At 35.9% G+C, this 12660-nt stretch overlaps 1 protein-coding gene across 2 annotated transcripts in view; it reads left to right on the forward strand.

The window, feature by feature from the left end:
• The window catches only part of XIRP2 (xin actin binding repeat containing 2), a 693081-nt gene that overhangs the window by 306616 nt on the left and 373805 nt on the right, over positions 1-12660 (forward strand). For both annotated transcript variants that reach the window (XM_045033894.1, XM_045033895.1), the window contains 2 exons: positions 11684-11745; positions 11976-12044. The gene's annotated coding sequence lies outside the window, so the exon portion shown is untranslated. The remainder of the gene's footprint in view (positions 1-11683; positions 11746-11975; positions 12045-12660) is intronic.

The raw sequence follows: 12660 nt of genomic DNA on the forward strand, positions 1-12660 counted from the left end.
ACAGTGGCTATATAAATTTACATTCCTACCAACAGTGAACTAGGGTTCCGCTTTGTCCACATTCTTGCCAACACTTGTTATTTCTTGTCATTTTGATTTTAGCATTCTGACAGGTGTGAAGTGGTATCTCATTGTAGTTTTGATTTGCATTTCCCTGATGACTGATGTTAAGCATCTTTGCATGTGTCTCTTGGCCATCTGTATGTCTTCAGGTCCTCTGCACATTTTTTAATCGAATTGTTTGTGTGAATTCCATAATTTTCTTATATATCATTTGCAAATGTCCTCCATTCAGTAGGTTATTTTTTTGTTTGTTTTATTTTGTTGATGGTTTTATTTGCTGTGCAGAAGCGTTTTGTTTTAATGTTGTCCCAATAGTTACTTTTGCTTTTGTTTCCCTTGCTTCAGGAGACATATCTAGAATCCAGAATTCTTATGGTGTCAGGTCCCACATTAGATCATTAATCCATTTTGAGATGAATTTTGTGTGTCCTGTAGGAAAGTGGTCCAGTTTCATTCTTTGCATGTAGATGTACGTTTTTCCCAGCACCATTTATTGAAAAGACTGTCTTTTTCCCATTGTATATTCTTGCCTCCTTTGTCATAGATTCACTGACCATATAATCATGGATTTAGTTTGGGGGTTTTAATTATGTCCCATTGATCTGTATGTTTATTTTTGTGCCAGTAACATACAATTTTGATTACTATAGCTTTGTAATATATCTTGAAATCTGGGATTGTGATACCTCCAGCTTTGTTCTTTCTTAGGATTACTTTGGCTGTTCAGGGTCTTTTGTGGTTCCATACAGATTTTAGTATTATTTGTTCTAGTTTTGTGAAACTATTGATATTTTGGTGGGGATTCCATTGAATCTATAGATTGCTTTCGGTAGTATGGATATTTTAACAATATTAATTCTTCCAGTCCATGAGCATGGAATATCTTTCCATTTGTTTGTGTCCCCGTCGATTTCTTTTATCCATGTTTTATAGTTTTTGGAATAAGATCTTTTACCTCTTTGGTTAAATTTATTTTTATTTATTGTATTCTTTTTGGTGCAAGCATTTATAGATTTTAATAGGCATTGGGTACATTATCTCTAATGCTTACATTTGAAGTGAAAAATTCATTATCAATTCCACTCATTGTATTTAAAATTTTAGAAATTGAATATGTGTGTGTGCACTTTCATATATAGTTTTCCAAATCTGTTTTAAATTTCTTCCAAAGGCATCTCTTTTGTAAAGCAAAGCAAACCAAAACTAATAGCTGCTGTAGCAGTCCTTTCCAAAGATATTTAACGGTCAGTTTATTCTGCCAAACTATGTGTTTTTAGAATTATTTGAAGCAATTACTTTACAATTATTTAATAAGTTACATTATATAAGAATCCTTTTTAAAGAGTAAATTTTTACTTTTACAAAATGTACAAATTATTTGGGAATGCATATCTCTTTCATACCTGGTGATATGCAAAAGTAATTTGCAAAGGACAAGTGTCATATGCAAAAACATGCACATAAATGAATAGAAAAACAGTCAGATGGTAATTAGGAAGCCAGAAAAAAGGAAACTCTTCCTTATTCAGCTAGTGAGTTGAACTCAATAAAATTTTGGAATAGAGTCCTCAATTGTGAAGAAATGAAAAAATGTTTCTTAGACTGAAGTAGTTCTTTTAACTTAAGAGAACATGTCATAAACTGTTGAACCAACTTCAGTGGATAACAATCTAATCCAATTTGTCTTTTTAATCAGTAGAGGAAAAGGATCTTTCATAATATTGATTCTTAAGCTAAAGAAGACTCTGAAACTATCTGAACATAACCAAAAGATGGAAGTCTCACAAATTATTGAATCCTCCAGATAACTTATATGGTTGGTAACAGAGAAGAATAAAGATATATACCTATTATCTAGTTGATATAGAAGAAGAAAGGAAGCAGAATTCGACAAGGTCTTTGAATAATAGCCATACTTCTTACACTTAATGATATACATCGTTAAAACTCAAAGTCTTGGGGCGCCTGGGTGGCGCAGTCGGTTAAGAGTCCGACTTCAGCCAGGTCACGATCTCGCGGTCCGTGAGTTCGAGCCCCGCATCAGGCTCTGGGCTGATGGCTCGGAGCCTGGAGCCTGTTTCCGATTCTGTGTCTCCCTCTCTCTCTGCCCCTCCCCTGTTCGTGCTCTGTCTCTCTCTGTCCCAAAAATAAATAAACGTTGAAAAAAAATTAAAAAAAAAAAACTCAAAGTCTTGGTCTTTGACAAATACTTTGATTCAAGATGATCTTTATTAGTTGCCATCTAACAGTACTTTCTGTTACACACTCTTGATGTGACTTTGGGCAACTAAATATACCTCTTGCAGCTTTAGTTTTCTCATATGTGAAAATGGGGATATGGCATTTCTGTTGCAGGATGTGTGATGATTATTGAACATGTTAAAGCTTTTAACCAAGCACCTGACAGACAAAAGATGGAGGAAAATAGTGAATAGTAGTTTCCTTACCTATAAGAGATATTGAGTGATTGAGGAGTTAATACAATTTTGTATTGTCTATAGAAAACTTACACCTTATAAGGAAAGATGCAAATAGTATATTTCTGGAAAATTAGGGAAAGCATTGGAATTTTGTGTTCAGGTCAAATACCTCTTTAAAACATCCTCACACTGTGTTTCTCAGAGCAGGCAGTTATTAGAATGATTGCTTGGGAGCTGGGTCAGATTTTTTAAAAGCTCACAAAACAATGGAAAATAAATCTTTCATCTCCAAGTCATTTAAGCCCACTAATACTTGGTCCTAATAATTGCACCTAAAAATAAGACAAAAAAATTGACTATTGAAAAAAATTCAGTATCATGTTGTTTTCTTTCCATCTTTTATTCCTAACCATGCATTTGGAAAGTGAATTATTGTCAAACTTGAGATTCTTAGAGCTTTCTTTTTTAATGGAAAGATCAACAGATTAAAATTCAGAACTACAGTTTGGTATGGTCAAAGTTGAGGGGAAATTTGATTCATCATTCCTCACAGATTGTAAAGAAAGCATATAGTCAGTAACAATATGAAAAGCATGGAGGAGAAGAGGTAAAGGATACCCTAAAGTGTTTTTTTTTTTAAAGAGAGAAGAGACTTGGGGAGGGGGGCAACTAAGGACAGTAAAACAAGAAAGGAACCCAGGAAAACAAATTTGCATCTGACATGGTCAGTTGCAGCCTGAGCATCATGGAGGGAGGGGTAAGGTCAAGGGAGCAAGAGGCATAGAGGAGAGCATCAGGTAACTCTTAGAATTACCCTGGCTCCAGGGAAACCTGAACTCCAGTGGGAGAGCAGGTATATTTAAGGTAGTCCAGGGAGCTTTAAAAAAAGAGGGGGCGGAATTGGATATCAGAAAACATTTTGTGATGCTGTAATGAGATCTCCGTGTTGGTGGATTCATGCCCTAAGGAATACAATGCAAGTCCTGTCATTTGAAACGTGTTGAATTACAGAGAGAAATCTACTTGGATACTCTGTGAGGAATCACTCTTATCACATCTTTTCTTTTATGGTTACAAGTGGGTTTTTTTTTTTTTTTTGGTTCAAATTCTATGTTTTGTTTTGTGACCCAGCTGCTCCCTAAACAGAGGTACCTGCAGTTAGTTGGTGAGAGTTTTTATTATTTTTGTCTGTATAAAATTGTTTTTTATTTGTTTTTGTTTTTACTATGATGACTCTGCATTCCCTTTCTTTATCTGAACCTAGACAACAGTGAACTCAGAATTCCTCAGATAACTAGACCATCCAATTAGGACACTTATATAGTCTTCATAAACACTTGGGTAATTGGCTCTTTACATTACACGATGTAAGGAAATGGAATAAAAGTAGGAAATAGGCACCCTTGGCTGCTTCTCATACCTGACTTGTTTGTGTGGCTTTCTGCAGGACAGGCTGTTACTCTGTGTTTGCTTTTGTACTAAATCTGGGAATGTTTGCCACTCACCGTAGTGAAACATTTTGTCTTCCTAGGGATACAGATTTGTGTAGTTTTGCATTAACAAAAAGAAGCATTGTTTGTAAGTAGCCCAATATTTTTCAATGGGGGGGAAACAAAGCACTGAAGCAACACTCAATTTTTCTTGGCAAACTGAAGTTACCGTGTTTTATTTTGATAAATGATGCTAATGAAGGTTGGGGACTTGTACAGGTGTGTAATTTTTCATTTCACTACACTATTGTTTTCCATTATTTTCGGTTAAGCCACCTACATGCTTTTAAACACATTCTGTTAGGCAGACAACTTTCCCACAGCATTGTTTTTGGCACAATGTATTTAGTAAGTGAATAACCAAAGATGAATCTACCCCATATTCTTTCTTCCCATAATGCTTCTCATCCTTAATTTTATTGTTGCTGATAGTTCAGCAAAGCATGGGTCTTTGTCCTGCAAAACTGCCAAAATTAGCAAATGTGAGCTACCCTTTCAGAAATGTTTTAGGGCATATATAAACATTTTGTTAGAAATAATAGCATTGTGGGGCACCTGGTGGCACAGTGGATTTAAGTATCTGACTTGATTTCATCTCAGGTCCTGATATCACAGTTCAGTTCATGGGATCAAGCCCAGCGTAGGGCTCTGTGCTAACAGTGCAGAGCCTGCTTGGGATATTCATTCATTCATTCATTCTCTCTCTCTCTCTCTCTCTCTTCCTTTCCACCCTCAAAATAAATAAAAAACATTAAAAGAAGAAATAGTATCATTGTCACCATGTTTTAAGACATATTTAGAATAATAATGTACTCTGCCTTTTCTTGACCTTGTAATATATTTCTTTTAAGACCCAGTCAAATTTTCTCATCCAAAATAGAATAGATGGCTCTGTCAACCAATATGCAGTTCATGTTGACAGCTGAACACAGTATAGACCCTGTTACTTTTCAAGTACATTCTAGCTTATATACAGTTTGGGGACTAAAGCTGACAAAGTATCATGATAAAATAGCGTCTCTATTATATTATCTAAATTATGGTTTATTTGGTTTGTATATGTACAGAGTTAGAGGCAGTTTGAAATATAAAATAAAGTTTCTCACTAGATCTTTTAGCATTTCACTGAATCACAGAGGGAGAAGGAACTGCAACAATCATCTATCTCAACCCCCTCCTTTTACAAATGTGAATGCTGAGACACAGAGCTGTCAAGAGACTTGTCTGAGGTTGTACAACTCATTAGTGGCAGGTCTGCGATCAGAACACTTCATCTGGGTTATGTCCAATTACACAGTATTGTCCGGGATGAAATGATGCCTTTCAAACCAAAGCTTCTGGGCTATAGTTTGTCTGTATGGCTTTTTAAAATCTGCTTTTTATCTTTTTTCTTCCTAAAGGAAAACTCCATAAAGTTGCTGTGCTTCTACAGCAGCTGTCACAGGCATGTGACATAGCGAGTTCCTCCCACAGTAGACCTTTGATTGCTGATGGGAAAGCTTTTCTACAAATCCTGTGAAATTGCATTTCTTCTGTGCTAATTCCCTTTTTGGCATATGGCATTGGCTCATTCTAATCCTACACTTGTCTCTTGGTCTTATTATTCTAAGAACTCCCCTTTGTCCCGTTGTCAAAATGGTACATAAACTTAACCCACTGATTATATAAAATTCACTTCTTCACAAATTCAAAGGTTTTAACTTGCTTCAAAAACCTTTATTATCTAATATTTCCCAAATCCCAAAACTATGATTTTATAAGAAATGAAATCCTACTTGATATCAATTTGCTTAAGGTTTCCATGTGTTTCTGGCTCCAGGCTGCTTTATATAAATAGTCGTCAGTTCTTACGTGGTAATGCTTGAAACCTGTCTATGCAGGGTCACAAAAAAGAAAAGTTTTTAACACTTTATGAAAGGTGCTGGAACACCTTGAAAGTATTTAAAATTATGAAATCTTTCCTCTTCAATTGTGTGGCCTGGGTTGACATTATTGGATTGAAGTCACTTTGAACAGCCACTACAAGAATGAGTTTGGTGGACTAGTGTTCTATCAGGTAAGATTTTGGCATTCTGTTTCTCAGAATGTTAAAAGATTTAATCTAAAAAGCCTGAGAGGCACCTGGGTGGCTCAGTCGGTTAAGCATCTAACTTTGGCTCAGGTCATGATCTCACTGTTGGTGGGTTCGAGCCTGCTTTGGATTCTGTGTCTCCCTTTCTCTCTGCCCCTCCCCTGCTCATGCTCTGTCTCTCTCTCTCTCTCTCTCTAAACATTAAAAAATTTAAATAAATAAAATAAAAAATAGCCTCAGAAGTATGAAGTCTATTTTTTATTATTGTTAATCACAGACTTTTCCTTCCAGGCCTAGCTGTATTTTTCTCTTCCCTAAAAAATGACCCAGGCCTGAAGAGTAATCAAGAATGAGGGACTACAAATCTCTGTTTATCTTTTCTCCTGTCTTCAAGTGTGAATGTTTTATCCTCATAAATATCATAACTGACACACTTGAGGTAACTATAGATACCAAACTACAGACAATTATCCTAATTTGAGGTTAACTTGACACCAATTCTTCTTGTACTTGTCCCTCTTGATTTTAATTTCCCCACTTTGCAACTGTTTCTGACACCTTGAATTTTGATTTTAAGCAGCAAGTTTGAAATATCCTTTTAATTAATTAACAGTTCTTATCATTCACCTCTCCTCTGCATATACTTCTGATTTTGAATCTCTAAAACTTAGAAATTTCCCTTTCCAGCCATAATTCCAGGTAACACGATTTGTTGGTTTAATCTCCGCTAGGAGAAGGGATTTGGCTAGTTTCAGCTCTCCTCAGAAGCTACTCTGTCTTTTCCCCCTTGGCTTCAGCACTCAGCATCCCTTACAAATTCGAAATGCTCATAATCACGCCTAGAACAATCTGGAAGTTCACAAACTGGAACCATTTATTAAATATCTTTGGAGCCACTCACTTATTTTTCAGTTTATTGTATATCCAAGTAGTGCATACAGCACAGAGAGTTAAAATGTTTACCAATGCTATTTCCACAAAGAATATAATACTTTTGGAATCAAGTTTATGAATCTAAATTTATACTTCAGGGGTGCCTGGGTGGCTCAGTCGGTTAAGTGTCCGACTTCAGCTCAGGTCACGATCTCACTGTCCATGGGTTTGAGCCCCACGTTGGGCTCTGTGCTGACTGATCAGAGCCTGGAGCCTGTTTCAGATTCTGTGTCTCCCTCTCTTTCTGACCCTCCCCCGTTCATGCTCTGTCTCTGTCTCAAAAATAAATAAATGTTAAAAAAAATTTAAATTTATACTTCAGTTTCCTCGAAAGTGTATCTATTTTAACATAAAGCATTATCAGTGAAAACTGCAGTCAGAAAATTGTCAACTTTGGTATATGGAGATTTGAGAGACTTGTAAAACTATCAAAAATTTTAGAGACAGTGGTGAAGTGCTCAGAGGAGTGAGGCAATGTGAAATGAAACTATATATATATATATGAAATGAGTGTCACTCTAGGAAAGGACACACAAAACAGGGTAATGAATCTGAGGGAGTGAAAGTTCCATGTTGCTACTCTTTCCATGAGCTGAATTCCTCCAGAGCCATTAAAGAACAAGATATGAGAGGTCCCGGGAAGTTTTCCTTTCTTCATTTTATCCTTTCCTCTTCCTATCCTTCTTTTCTTCAAATAGGCTACAGATTTAGTTTCAAAGTAATTTTCTCTAAAATCTGTCTGGAATAAGCATTAGAATATGAGCATATAAAACTGGGAAGTGAAGGGTGCCTGGGTGGCTCAGTCAAGTGTCCCACTTCGGCTCAGGTCATTATGTCACTGTTGGTGGGTTTGAGCCCTGTGTCGGGCTCTGTGCTGTCAGCTCAGAGCCTGGAGACTGCTTTGGATTCTGTGTCTCCCTGTCTCTTTGCCCTCCGTGTCTGTCTGTCTCTTCTATCTTTCTCGTTCTCTCTCTGAAAAATAAACACACACTAAAATAAGTAAGTAAATAAATAAATAAAGTAATAAAGTAATAATAACAAAAAACTGGGAAGGGGTAGGAAATTATCCCTAATGATTTAGGAATAAAGCAAGAAACAAAGTGTAGGTGGAAAAATGAGCAATACATGTTTACTTATCTATTCAACCACTCTTTTACTGAGATCCTACTTGTGCTAGACCTTGTATAGTGCCTGGAGCATCCCAAGGTAAATAATTCATTCTTCCTTGCCCCAAGGAATATGCAGTCTAAGAGGAAGGAAGACCCAGATAACCAAGGTCTGTAATAGAGAGGTATATTGACTATAGTGATGGCAGTGAGGAGATGACGTTTTCTTAAGTGGATGAAAATATAGGTCTTATGGTAGATTTTATGTGGGAATGGTGAAGTATGGAGAATGAGGAAAAAATTATAGAATTTCTCTTTGTAAGAACACCTGCAAAAGGACCAAAGTCATAGACAGTATAATCCTGAATAGTATTTCTGCAAAGTGTCATCAAAGTGGAATGTGAAGTGAGTTAAGACTCATATAGGGAACCTTGTTAGCATACCAAGAGTAAATGAAAGAATTGATTGGTGTAAGGAAGCAGGACAAAATTATGTCTTAGAAAATTTTCTGGCTGTGTTATGGAGTGTAGATTAGAACACATGAGATTAGATCTTATTGGTAGATAAAATATAACTTTTAAAATGATATAATAATATCTAAGTTAAAGAAGATGGTGATTTTAACTAGGGTAAAAATTTGAAAGTAGGTAGACAGAACCAGCTACTCCAACTGGGAATTAATATTGATAGGACTAATACTGTCTTATCAAAGTAGGAGATTAAGGAAAGGAGAGATCAAACATAACTTAAAGAACCCTGACTTAAAAGATTAGATGACTCCATGGTTCAACGCCCTGAAATAGAGATAATAATAATAGGAGTAGATTTGGCAGAGAAGATGATATATTCAGTTTTGAATCTGTAATTAAGGTACCTATAGGATAAGTAAAGGCAAGTGAAAATGTCATATAGCCAGTTAATACTCTAAAGAGACATCAAGGCTTGAGATGAAGATTTGGTAGTCATCAGCATATGGATACCCTAGTAGTGAATAAATGTGATTGTCAAGGAAGATAGTGTATAATAAAGAATTCTGCAGATAAAATTAACTATTGGTAGGCAAAATCTGAGCTACTGGAAAAGATTTCTAGAATTAATAACCATGTCAATCTGGAAGATGTCATTATACCTTATTTTATAGACCTTTAATCTCCTTGTAGATAATTAGAGAAAGGTCATGCAATTTTCATTCTTATGTGTGCACTTAAAGTGAATCTAGGACAGAAATAAACATAAATTATAGGAAGACTTTGCACTTGAATATCATATTATTGGTACAGGATAAATTATGCCTCCCTGAGCTTAAACACTGAATTTAGTATCTTAGGAAATTTAGCCATTAAATTGTTTTTCATCTTTTTTTCTACCTTTCACCTAAACAATTAATAGGGTATTAGGAAAAATTGAAGATAATTCATGCCAGGAAAGCAGAGACTAAGATGCTTCACTCTTTTCAACTTTTATCTCCATAACTCTGATAATAAATAGTTATATGAGAAAATTAAAAATCCTGAAAGAGAAGAGCTAGACCCATAAGAAAAACAGAAGAGTAAAATCTAGGTGGGTGTCTGTATATATATGAGGGTCTCATATGGAGTGAAAGTTGTACTCACACTAGGATTCAGCTTTTTCTGTGGAGACTGTGGTATCAACAGAGGTCTGTTTCATATAATTTTGATCAGAGTTATGAGAAAGAAAGAAATGCAAAGTGTGAAAGGAGTCAGACATACAGGTTTGGTGCAGTAACAGCATTTCCATACTGATAACAAGGAGGATCGTAATACAGAGTTTATCATTCTTGATCCTTCGACTTCATCCAAGGTTGAAGGATCTGTTTAATAAAGGAAGAGGACTACAAACAAAAGAATTCCCCCTGCAAAAAAATCTATAAAACATTATAAATTAAGGGATACACAGCTTTCAAATGCATAAAAAGCAATCCAAGAGTAAATGACAAATCCTATGTGATACCACTCAGATGAGGAAGCTAAAGCAGACTCATAGAAGCAGAGAATAGAATGGTGGTTGCCATGAGCTGGGGAGAGGGGATAAGATGAAAGTTATTGACCAAAGGGTACAAAGCTTCAGTTATACAAGATGCATAAGTTGTAAAGATTTGCATAGCACAGAAACTATAATTAATAATACTATATTGCCTACTTAAAAATTTTCAAAGAGAGTAAACATTATGCTACATGTTCTTATAACAGTAATAATAAATAGGACAGCAGGAAATTTTTGGAGGTAATGGGTATGTTTATGGCATAGATTGTATTGTGGTTTCATGGAGATATACTTCTCTCCACACTCACCAAGTTGGATACATTAAATATGTACAGCATTTTGTGTCAACCATACCTCAATGGAGTGGTTTAAAAAGTAAAAAGAGAGGAATTCTCATTAACCAAGACCATGATGCTGGCTTTTTTCAGAGAAGCACTTTGGTGGATGTCAATAGGCACTGCAGCATGACAGACAGACACTATTCATTACATCTATCAACCATCCCTTCATTATATTTGTTAGCAGAATGCCTATTTTATTTTTCTTATTGGAGCTGTCTCCAAGTTGGGAAGATAAATCATGAATGGCCTAAATCAATCAGTGTGCTTTGTTAGCAAGTAGTTAATGTGGTCACATGATCCAGTAGCCCATGTGACATGAAGAGAACTCTGCTTGTATTCAAATTTTTTTCTAATAAAACAAGGAAAAGCACCTTTTTGTCTGAGTGCTTCTTTCCTTTCCTTACCACTTAGAATGTTGTAACATGCGGTGCTCTAGCAGTCATTCTGTAACCAAGAGGAGCAATATTTCAACACACTGAGTTGGACAGAGCAGGAAAAAAAATAGGTCCTTGAAGATAGCATCCAGCTACTGCATAAGTTCTGAAGTTATTGACTTCAAACTTTTTGTTAAATGAGCTAATTCATTGTCTTTAGTGTTGCAGCTAATGTGAGCCAAATATTCTGTTACTTTCGAAGCATTACTGATGCATGGTAACAGAAATAAGCAACTTCAACTTCAGCCAATAACCAACTGTCCAAAATCAATTTGGACAATAGATATTTCAAAGAGATGTTTCAGGAAGAAGAGCTAGGGTAGAGGGGTACATAAATGGCATATGCTACATGATAAAGAAGGGGACTCTGTGAAAACAATCAAGATGTTCCTCCCCCATAATTTTGCTTTGGGATAGAGATTTTCAAAAGGAGGATTTGGAAGTCTATCCAATAATCTGGGCATAACCAAAAAAATATTTTATTGGTTATTATTGTGATGTTGTCATTTATCTCATGGCTATTGAAACTTAGAAAAACAAAGGTCATTAATTGAATGGATGAAAATCTTAGTTATTAATGAACTGAGAGTATAATTAGTCAATGAGAAGAAAATAACATGCTAATGAGCCAAGTAAAATATCTGTCATAGTGTAACTACTCCTAAAATGTCTGTTAAATCTAACTCAAGTCTAAGTTCCATGTTTCTTGAAGAAGGTAACCCTAATAAATGGATCTTACCAATTAAAAAAATTACCTATAATTACTTCCCAGATATTAGTAATACAATAAGTTCTTCTTTGTTTATTGACTTCTCTTCCAGGGACAGAATTGGAGAGAGAGATTGAAGTGAAGAATAACCTATTTGGGAAACACATATAACTGGTAAGGAGGTGTGGAAGTGGTCCTGGGAAGGGAAGGCAGTGGATAAAAGGCATTCTATTGAGCCAGCTACCATAGGGGGCTAGAGGAACTTAAACTCATGAGAAAATCCTGGGAAATGTGGAAAACAGTTGCCTCAAAATTATCCTGTCCAAGGAGCCAGGCAGTCATTAGTTAAGGAATGCTAGGTAGGAGGGAGAAGAGTGTTAATTCCTTGATATTTCCAATTTCAGGAAGAAAAAAAAATCTCAGGTACAGATGAAGATACTGACAGTTGTCAATTACATTGAAAGATCAGCAAGGTATGGGCAAGTCATGGTCAGTATCTGCTACAAATATCTTTTAATCATAGCCCGCTCTATCAGTTCCTTGTGCTTTTTTCCACTTCTCTGGAAATATGTGGTACATTTGGAAGGAGACTGTTAGAGTAGAAACAGAGATGAATACTAATGAGTGGATGCAATGGAAGATTATTGACAAATATACCCATCTTACCTTCTTTTATCTTTCTTTCTTCTTGGCACATTAAAACTGAATCTAGTGTGAATCATATGCCTGGGACAGGACCTCTGCAGTCCTCTGATAGATGCAGTGTGTGGTTTATTGCTTTCTTATTTTCCCTTTGGCTTTCTTCTTCCACTGCTATAGACCCTCTTTACCTGATTCCTGGGTACCTAATTCCCTCATACTGCCCTCTGGTTGCCATAAATTTTTTACACCAACCTGATCATCTCAGAAATTCCCAGTGTCCTAAAATTGTGTTGTTCCAGGCCTTCCCTTTTCTCCAATCTCCTGTCCTATCATTGTCCTCAGCTAATAAATACACTGAGTGATACTGATGTGCACATGGGGAGGCAGCTACATTAACACTAAACATCTGCAAATTAGCTCAGAGCCATTTGCCTCTCAGATTGTATG

This window comes from Felis catus, chromosome C1 (genome assembly GCF_018350175.1).
Source record: "Felis catus isolate Fca126 chromosome C1, F.catus_Fca126_mat1.0, whole genome shotgun sequence".
Taxonomy (NCBI): Eukaryota; Metazoa; Chordata; class Mammalia; order Carnivora; family Felidae; genus Felis; species Felis catus.